Genomic DNA, 10,990 nt, shown 5'->3' with positions numbered 1-10,990 from the left:
TGTGCACCCTGGAACACTTCTGTGCAATCAGGATTCCCCACCCAAATGAGAGAAAAAAGAAAAGAAAAAGAAATAGAGAAGAGGAAAGAAAAAAAAGGGGGAAAGAAAAAAGGAAAAAAAAGAGAGAGAGAGAGAGAGAGAGAAAGAGAGAGATAGGAAAAAAAGGGAAAATAAAAGTCTCAGCCCAAATGGGCAACAAGGTAAGATTTGTGAAGTATACAAACAAAAACAGACAAACAAAAAGACTGATAAAAGTATATGACAAGAGAAAAAATATGTATATATAAGCAAAAAAAGGGAAGAACCTCATCAGAAAGAACCCCAAGTATAAGATTTATATATTATCAGGACAAATACAAATTCACAGAAACACTGACAGAAGGAAAAATTGGGAGAGTGGTTATAAATTCTCAGTGTGGGTGAGGAAGGTTATTTTGATTATTCCTAAAGGTATCTTGATTTTTTTGTTAAGGGACTCAACTTTCCTAAGGGGGATTAGAAACTGGTTTGCCTATAGGGGTAGCATTGATTGGAGAAAGGTGATTACCTTGAAGTTTAACTCTATATGTATAGTAGAAAATAAAAATTAAAAAAGAATAAACTAGACTAAACTAAGTTAAATTTAAAAAATAATTAAAAAATAGAAAAGCAAAAGAAAAACACAGGTGTATGTATCAAAAAGTTCAGGTTAGAAGGTTATTAAAAAATTTGATGTACTGGACATCTCAGTGTGATGGTAAATAGGTTAAAAATTATCTGTATGTATAAAAAAAAAGAACCAGAATATTGGTAAAGAGTTAAAAATAAAAGTTGTATTTATGAAGTAGTGGTGGTTGTTCTCTTGTAGTCTTTTTTTTTTTTCTTCCTTTCTGGTTGGTTTTCTGGGGGAGGGGCCTGCCACGTAGGTTTTCAGACAATGATGTTCCCTGAGTTAGGTCCTCCAGCTCCCCTCAAGGGAGGTGAGCTCTGAGGAAACTGTTTTTTTCAGTCTTTTGTTCTCTGGGGGTTTTATGTTCTTTCATCTGCTTTCTCTCGCCTTGACAGCTTTTGATGGTTTTTGGAGTTTTGGAGGAGAGCAAACTGCACCCGACCTCCCTCAGAGAGAAGCCTCAGAATGTTTTGCAAAAGCTGCTGGCAGATTCCGTTCTGAGTCACTGTCCCTGGGGATGCAGGAGCTCCTCGTTGTACCCAAAACCAGGGCAGCAGTGGCTGTCTAGGCAGCTCCAGACCGCCAGAGAGGTTCCGAGCAGAGATTGCACACTGAGCTTTTCACGCTGTCCTGGGCTGGGAATGTCTGGTTTTTCCAGATTCCAGAGCTCCAGGCTAATGCGTATAAGCACCTATCTCAAGGGAGGGTGTGGGACGCACGCATTTCAGGATTGCTGTCTGGCCAGGCTCCCAGCCCCTCATGGGAGCCAGACCCCACTCGTTCTCAGGCACGCTGGTGTTCAGGTGCACTGGCCGCTCAGGGATGGAGACCTGATTTCTCCGCCACACTCTCTCTGGCTCAGCACCAGGGGATGCTGTCCTGGGTCCGGGGACTTAGGTCCCTGAACCTTACCGCCCAGGTTCCCACTATTACCCCCCGCGATCCTTTGCTCTTTGTTTTTTGAGTGCTTTCAACCAAACTCCAAGTTAATGCTGGTCCCCATATGCAGAGCACTCTCGCATTGGGGTATTACTTTCCAATTGGTCACCTCTGGTGGCTCCCTCCCCCTTTGGTTTATCTTCAGATATCAGTCCGACGCTCCCAGTCTGCTTTACCTGCCACTGGCGTCTTCTGCTCCTGTGGAGATCCAGACGTGTATAATTCTGATCTCAGGCTGATTTCATGGGTGGTCGGGGTTCTTTGGTAGGTAATCAGCTCACTTTAGGGTACAGGTTGAAATGGTGCCTCCTCCTACTTCCCCGCCATCTTGACCAGGATGACATTATTTTAATGATACTTTCTTCTGTAGAGTTATATTGCAAAAGAGCTCTTAATAAATTACACATCTCTCTTTGTGCTAATTCCAACATCCATTGCTAAGGATAATTCTAGTCTATAGTTCAGGAAATTCAAGTTCATAAATTCAAATTCAAAACCTGTGTGTGCTAGACTTTCATGCAGAGGACACCTAGACATACAGATTGGCCAGATCTTGAAAGTTTTCCCATTGTACATACCCCTGACTAAAAATAACCTTGTGTTTTCCTTTGTCAGTGTAAACTAGAGGATAAATTAAATCTACTAATCTTTATCATTTATTTATATTCCAGTAACAGATGACCTTTATTTTAGAAAGTCTTTGTTCATTCCTCTTTCCTTTCTTAGTTATAGAAAGTTTTTATAGTTTCCTGGTGAGTTGTTATTGTTTTGTTGTTGTTATTTACTAAATTTTATATGACCATCTCTACCTTTGAACAACGCACCCTACTCTGAATGGCTATCTGGAGAGGATTCCACTCTGAGTAAGTGACAAGCTGATCTTTCTTTAGTCAGACCTAAGTTTAGTTTAAAATTATGCATAGGGTGGGGCGTCTTGGTGACTCAGAGGGTTAAGCCTCTGCTTTCAGCTCAGGTCATGATCCCAGGGTGCTGGCTCTCTGCTCAGCAGGGTTCCTGCTTCTCTGCTTACTTGTGATCTCTGTCAAGCAAAAAAAAAATAAAATCTTAAAAAATAAAATAAATAAAATTAGAAATAGGGTGATTTTCTTTATATTGATTATGTGCCTTACCTTCCTAATTTATGCATACCAAGAAATGTGTCTAGCAGCTCTTTTTAATACATAGCATTCAGATTGCATGGATGAGAAAAGTATTGAAGAATGTGGGGTGATGAGGCTTAACATGATATTGGGGAAATGAATAAATCATTCTGAAAGTTTCTGTAAATCAAATTATTGGATTAAATAGTTTGAATTTTTTCTAAACAACGCAAAATTCTTGTTCAAATCTAAGCAATTCAGTGAATCAGCTAAGCTTTTAGATCTTCTAGAGCAACTCTGTTTATTCCTCATTTCCTATTACCTTAATGAGAACCCAGGTCTGTTGAAATTTTCAAGGAAATCACAGATGACAATTCAAATCCTGATGATCACTTAGCCTAGCTCTTCAAAGGAGACTTTAAATATCTGAAGAATAAGGAAATTACTGAACTTCCTCAGTATTTCCTAGGGTTCTAAATGAATCAACTCTCTTTATATGATGTAAATAAAACTTATGAAGTTAAACCTAAGGAAACAGAGGCAGGGTTGTCTAAAACTCATGGGCTTCAAATCTCATGTGCAAGCTTAGTGAGGTAATGACTGCTTAATGTCAAGCTTAGTGAGGTAATGACTGCTCAATGTACCCAACTACATTGAGATGTGGACTGTCTGTTTATTCTGGGAAATTACCCAGAGTATGCATTGCAAATACCCAATTGTCATGGTGCTATTGAATAGAATAGTGCAAAGAATCTTCTTTTCTATATAATACCTTTTTATGTCTGTGTGTATATGATCTTAGCAAAATATTTGCTGCTCTTTTTTTTTTTCTTTTTCTAAAGATTTAGGGGAAAATTGGCCTGTGAATTAGATGGGATATGTACAATATTACTTGGAATACACAGAGAGGTTAAATGAAAAACTTGCAGTTAGTCTTAGTTTATAGGGCACCAATGGAAAAAAAATGCTTCCTATTTCCCTGCTGGGGTTCTCCACTATCACCACCACTGGCATGATTGCCTTTGTATCCTTGACCTCTTGTTACAGAAAAGGACACTGAAGTTTGGGAAGTGGAGGTGCTTGACTTAACAACACATAGACAGACTCCCGTAGGCCCTCTGACTTCAAGCAAAGAGCTCTTGCCTTGCTGTCAGGATGCAAATGTTTTACATATCATTTTTCCATAAATGCCTTTAAAGGTTGTACTGGTGCCTATATTCCTCAATTCCACTCTGGAAGAGGTTTGCAAGTTTTCTTATTGTTTTTTGTTTGTTTGTTTGTTTGTTTTTGTTTTATGCCAATCATACCATAAAATGAACTTCAATCAGAAACGGTGGGTCTCTGTAGCTCTGTAGATGTGGTTATCCAGGAATGTGATCTCTTCAGGGGTTCGGGCAGGAGGGGTATATGTTTGACAAAGGAATGTGTTTCTAAGTCACTCCTTCAAGTGATGCTCTAAAAAACAATAAGCAAATTGTCTAATTACATTGACATTTCATTGTCTATGATTCCTAGTTCAATTTGATTTTATTACTAATGATGACAACTTTTTGAGATACTATGCCAAATTTAGGAGTACAGAGAAGATTTAGGGATAAATGTAAAGTATTTAGTTTCAAAACTGCACAACTATGAATTGCCCTGGCTTGAGAGATTCTTATGTAAGGATTCAACCAGAAGAATTTAAATGTGTACAGAATGTGGCAAAAGTGTGATGTATCTATATAAGAACAGAAAAAAATAATATTTCTAGAGTATTCTGCACTGAATAAACTTCACCTGAAGTAATTGTTGAAATTGAGATATTGTATTTTGACATGGACATTGCCAAAGATCATCTCAAGTTATTACCTGGAACCTGAGCATTTTGGCAAGGTCTTCATGAACGTATACAAGAATAAGGAAGCATAACTTGGCACAGAGATGCATGAAGAAATCCTAACCATATTCACATTATGAAAGGCTTAAAGTTAAAAAAGGAATAAGCTGCTTCTAAGCAGATCTAGAGATCAAGAAGGAGGTTCCATGGGGCAATTTTTAATCCGAGTGAGCACAGAGCTTCCTAGCAATGGTGCCGTTCCACTGAAAAAAAAACAAAAACAAAAAAACAAAACATAGAGTATGTTCTTTCATTTGGCAGGAAGTTCACAAGTGGCCATACAGAATTAGGAAAATGCTGCACCTTACAACTTAGAGTTTCTATTGTAACTTGATTCAAAAGATGCTCCCAGTGATCGTCCCAGGCCTGAGCATGAATCATATCCTGACTTCAGTTAGGTGGGAGAAGTAACTTCAAATATCTGTACTCACCTAAATATGTACCCCTTACAAAATAAGAGAGAATATTTATTTGTAAATGTCATGATAGAATGAAAGCATTGTTTTTCTTTCAATTTGTGATATAGTGTAAAAATTAGTAATTTAAGTAAATTTTGAAGATAATTTCATTCAATAAAGTCATGCAAATTTTATCCAATAAGTTTTTTGTGTTCTTATAATTTCCTGTTCAAGCATATATATTCTTCTCATAGATATTTGGATTCTCTTCAGGCTTAAAAGTGATTCATATATTTCTGAGAAGTTATGCTAATGTCCACTTCCTATAATTGAAGAGAAAATTAAAGAAAAAAATATAGAATTTAACAGCTGAAGTAGTTTTGCCAGCGTTACCAGAGTCCATTGAATTGAAGTTCAGGAGTATTTTACAATTCAAATTCATGCATTTTAGTTCAATATATGGATTGCTTAAATAATAAATTGGAGATTCTTACATACTTACCAATAGTTTTGAACTAACATATATGGGTAAAACATTGGCACTTTGCTTTGCATTTTATAAAATATATTCACCTAAGAATTTCTCATTTGATCCATAGAGCAATCATGCATATTATATTATCTAAATTTAATATAAATGGAAACTGAAACTCAGAGTTTGGGAAGAGAAGCCAAATCAACAGAATTCATTAATGTCAGGGAAAGAACTCACTTCATCTTATTTTAAATTTTGCTTTACTCTAGGTCTACTACATCATTTCAGAAGCAAATACCTATATAAAGTTACACAATAACTTTTTCTCATATTTTCTGATCATTTTTATTTGTGCTAACCATAACAAAGCAATACAATCTCTGCTCAACAGAAATTCAACTATATATATATATATGAATATATATAATATATTATATATGTGTATAATACACACATATATAAACAATTGTATTGTACAATTATTGTACATACATTACATATGAAAAATATATATATATATTCAAAAATACTGATCCTTCTCATTATTCTTTCTCATAGTAAGATAACAGATGATAAATTTAACCAAATGGGACTTGTCTTTTGACCAAGTAGACATTTGTTGTTGTTGTTGCTGTTGTTATTGTTGTTTTGTTGTTTTATATTCAGACATAGACTTCAGTGATTCATCAGTTGAAAATAACACCCGGCCCTCAATACATTAGGTGCCCTCTTTAATGTCATAACCGAATTATCCCCTACATCCTCATTCCTTTCCAGCAACCTTCAGTTTGTTTTCTAGAGTTAAGAGTCTCTTATGGTTTGCCTCCCTATCAATTTTCATCTTATTATTTTTTCTTCCCTTCACTTAATGTTTATCTGTTTTGTTTCTTAAATTCCACATATTTTCTCCCATATAATTTCATCATTTCATATATATATATATATACATATATATATATATATGTATATATATATATATATAACCACTTATTTATCCACTAATTTATCGATGGACATGTGGGCTTTTTCCATATTTTGGCACTGTTAAGTATTCACCTGAAGGACGCAAACATAGTGATTTGAAGAGATACATGCTCCCCGATGTTTATAGCAGGGATGTCCACAATAGCTAATTAGACATTTTTATATACAAAAAAAAAAAAGGAGAATAAAGCCAATCAGATGAAAACTAGAGAAGACTTAGTGTTTTCCTTTGTTACTGCTAGGAAGATAGATGAGATAGGAAAAAAAAAACCTTGAGGGACAGAATATTTTTAAAAGATTTTAGAATGCATGGAAATGGTGAACAGGTAAATCTAGTAGACCTTGGAATCCAATACCTCATCTTCTTTCTGTTACTGGAATCTTAAAACATGATAAAAGTTAGACCCAAAATGTAGGAGGTGTGGAAACAGAATTCTACTAATATATAGGCTATTCTATAAACTTGAAATTTTCCCAGAGATACATATGTTAATGTGTTCCATTAATGAAATTAGAAAGTTAGAAGAAAAATTAGGCAGATTAGAAATGATGAAATGGTACACGGTGTCAGGGAAATTTATGAAATTTGGCTCAAAGCTTTTAAAATTAGCACCAAAAGAAGAAGATAAACAACAAAAATTAAGAGTTTATCCTATTAAAAATCAGCAGTCATGATTATAATAATTTATGTGAAGTATTTTGAGTTATGACATTTTTATTAACCACATTAATGAATACATATAGTTAAAATTTAACAAATTCACATTGTTGGCGCATTTCATTTGACAAGTAATGTAAATGTCTAGATTTTTTAGAATGTAGGTGAGAACACAGTGATTCAAGCACTGCTTGGTCCAAAAATCTCTGCCAATAACAGCATATGTGACCATTAGAACGTTACTCATAATTCTGCTATCAGTGAGAAAGGTTTATTGTGAAGCTCAGCAAGTCAATAGATATGAAGCACTTGGCACAAAGTAAATTCTTCAAAATTATCATTTTTTAGGTTTTATTTATTGCCAGAGAGGGGCGGAGAGAGAGAGAACAAGCAGAAGAAGGGAATGGCAGAGGGAGAAGATATGGGACTCAATCCTAGGAACCTGGGATCATGACCTGAAGGCAGATTCTTTTTTTTTAATATTTTATTAATTTGACAGACAGAAATCACAACTAGGCAGAGAGGCAGGCAGAGAGAGAAGAGGAAGCAGGCTCTCTGTGGAGGAGAGAACCCGACGTGGGGCTTGATTCCAGGACCCAGGGATCATGACCTGAGCCGAAGGCAGAAGTTTTCACCCACTGAGTCACCCAGGCGCCCCTGAAGGCAGATTCTTAACCAACTGTGCCACTGAGACGCCCCTTCACAATTATTCTTAATAGCTTTTTGTTTTCTGAGTGGTTGACTCAAATGTTCGTATTTTTAGAATATTTATAGGAACATAGTTTAGTTTAGTCACTTAATCTCAAAAAAACATATTGGTAAAATATATCTTGCCTTGACATATTTAATGTTAAAGGACATGAAAAATCATCCTTAACTTTAAAAAACTTTGTTGTAGATATTTCAGAACTGTAGATTTACCATCACCTGAAATTACATAAAGCCATCAGTTTTTCTTAATTACTAATCACTATAAAAAATCAATTTCCAAAAATAATAGGTGGTTTATTTCTTACCATCTATGTTTCTGTACTATTTACTCTGAATCCTAATTGCTAATGCTAATTGCTAATACCTGAATAATGTTGATGCTTATACATAATCCTGATGCCAATTCTTCATCATCCTAAAATTAAATTTTTTTTCTTAAAAATAAACAATAGTAATTCTACAAGAGTAACTTGCCTCTTTTTTCTGAGTTTGCAAGAATGGTTTCCATTTTCTATTTTATTTTCTCCCGTACAATTTCACCTGCAGTGAAATTATTCACTATTATTCATTATTCAGTAATGAGATATTTTTAAGTTGGTGATAATGTTGATCATAATAAAAATTCATTTAATAAGGGTACCAATTTAAACACATATAAGGTAATATGTACACACAAACACACACACACACACACACACACACACACACACACACCAGGGTATGTTTAACTGAATAACATGGTTTACACCATGTTATGTGTTGTTATATGTGTCACTATAGTAAAATAACATCTGTTGACATCATCTTGTCCAATGTATTTAAAGAACTATTAATTCAAGGTTATCAATTTTATGTCAAAATATCATCTAGAATATATTAGTTGCTAGATATCTGTGCCAAAGTTGTAATAAAATATTTTTAAATGTTGTCCTCCCACTTTCAGAACTTTGTTGTCTAAGAGTCACTCATATGCTGTTATGTTAATTCTCTTAAAATAATGTTATTTTATTCAAAATATTCTAGGTCACAGCATCACTGTCATGGGATCAGTGGAAGTGTACAACACCTCCTCTGCAGACTTCATCTTCATGGGACTGTTCAACAGGAAGGACATCTCAGGACTTCTTTTTGCTATTATTTCTATCATCTTTTTCACTGAACTAATGGCAAATTGAGTCATGATCTTCTTAATCCACACTGATTCACGACTTCACACTCCCATGTACTTCTTGCTTAGTCACCTGTCCTTCATTGATATGGTGTACATCTCCACCATTGTCTCCAAGATGTTGGTTGATTACCTGCTTGGTCAAAGAACCATCTCCTTTATGGGGTGCACAACTCAGCATTTCCTCTACCTCACCCTTGTGGGAGCTGAGTTCTTCCTGTTGGGTCTCATGGCCTATGACTGCTATGTGGCCATCTGCAAACCCCTTCGCTATCCTGTCCTTATGAGTCGCCCGGTCTGTTGATGATCATAGCAGGTTCCTGGTTTGGGGGCTCTTTGGATGGCTTCCTTCTAACTCCCATCACCATGAGCTTTCCTTTCTGCAACTCCCAGGAAATTAACTATTTCTTTTGTGAGGCACCTGCAGTCCTGCATTTGGCATGTGCAGACACGGCCCTCTATGAGACAGTAATGTATGTGTGCTGTGTTCTTATGCTGCTGATTCCTTTCTCTGTGGTAATTGCTTCTTATTCCCGAATCTTAACCACAGTCCACTACATGAGTTCAGTGGAGGGGAGGAAGAAGGCATTTGCCACCTGCTCATCTCATATGACAGTGGTGATCTTGTTCTATGGGGCTGCCATGTACACTTACATGCTTCCACACTCTTACCACAGTCCAGCCCAGGACAAAGTCTTTTCTGTGTTCTACACAATCCTTACACCAGTGTTAAATCCGCTCATCTACAGTCTGAGGAACAAGGATGTGACTGGAGCTCTGAAGAGGGCACTAGGCAGATTCAAGGGTACACAAAGAGTGTCAAGAGAAATGTTTTGATAGTGGCTTCTTCTCATATCAATAGTAAATGGGAGCCGTTGTGGACACTGTGACCATGTTCTCAATGAGGGATTAAACTGGAAAGTAGGCTCAATTGTGCAGGAAAAAAGGGAAAAGGATCAATACAAAAATGCATCCTCTTGATCTTCATTTTTTTCATCTAGTCTTCTTTCTTGTATCTTCCCTTTATTTTAATCCTGTTCACATGAATTCAAAATAAATGTCCAGTATTTTTCAGGAATTGAAAATAAAATTTCTTGCTCTTCAGATTCACCTTTTGGAAACAACATAAATTGCATGCGATCTTAAATGGCATGAACTATGTTGAGGAGTGCAAGAGGGAAGGTGACACTCTTGATATATATGATACTACTGTATAAGTATATGTACCCTCTAAAAATAATAAAAATATTATCTTCTCTATTTTGAGGACTGATACCTGACCCAGCCCTTTAGAAAGACAGTTGTGTAGCTACCTGTATGTTCCAATTTGTTAGTTTGTCAGAAGAGGCAGAATAATTTTCTTAAAGAGTCATTGTGATCCCCACAATAATTAAGTGTGTTTAACTTTAAGTAGCAATGTAGTATTTGCCTTCTGTTTGTAACACATAAGTGAAAATTATTTTTCAGGTAAGTTAAAATTAATGGATGAGAACAAAGAATATTTTCCAGAAAAGACAATGTGAGGGTATCATATACTTAAAGGTTTACTAAATGTCAGAGAAACACACCGGGATATGGGCTGAGAGGATTCTAAAATGATTTTTCAAATATGTCACAGGGTCATCAGGATTAATCATAAGCCAGTCAGATAATAGCAATTTGCTCATATTCCATATTCATATTCCCCACTGATCCAGAAATGGAGGACAATAGAATGTGGAAAATCATGTTCAATGTTCCATTTGATTATATAAGGAGTTTACTCAGGTATCATAGGGGTCACTTTATTAAATTATTAATACTCATAATCAATCATATTAGCCATCTGTCTAAAACTTAATAATACACATATTCTGTAAGGTTCGTCACCCTCTAATGATTTCATAACAAATAAGTCACATATTAATGGCTTTAATTACAAATGAAAACAGTGGGGATCAAGGAAGTAAGGGACTTCTGTAGGGTAATATTTTAAATTAGTGTATTAAGCTGCAAAATTTCAAGGAATGTGATTGATTGAACACTGTAT

General features: G+C 35.7%; 1 pseudogene; it reads left to right on the top strand.

Moving 5' to 3' along the window:
- The first annotated feature begins 6,729 nt into the window (after positions 1-6,729).
- On the top strand, positions 6,730-9,798 carry LOC123936576 (annotated as a pseudogene).
- The last annotated feature ends 1,192 nt before the right edge of the window (positions 9,799-10,990 follow it).

The sequence above is a fragment of the Meles meles genome, unplaced genomic scaffold (genome assembly GCF_922984935.1).
Source record: "Meles meles unplaced genomic scaffold, mMelMel3.1 paternal haplotype, whole genome shotgun sequence".
NCBI lineage: Eukaryota > Metazoa > Chordata > Mammalia > Carnivora > Mustelidae > Meles > Meles meles.
Note: the sequence above shows the minus strand (reverse complement) of the source record. Positions and strands in the feature narration are given on the sequence as shown.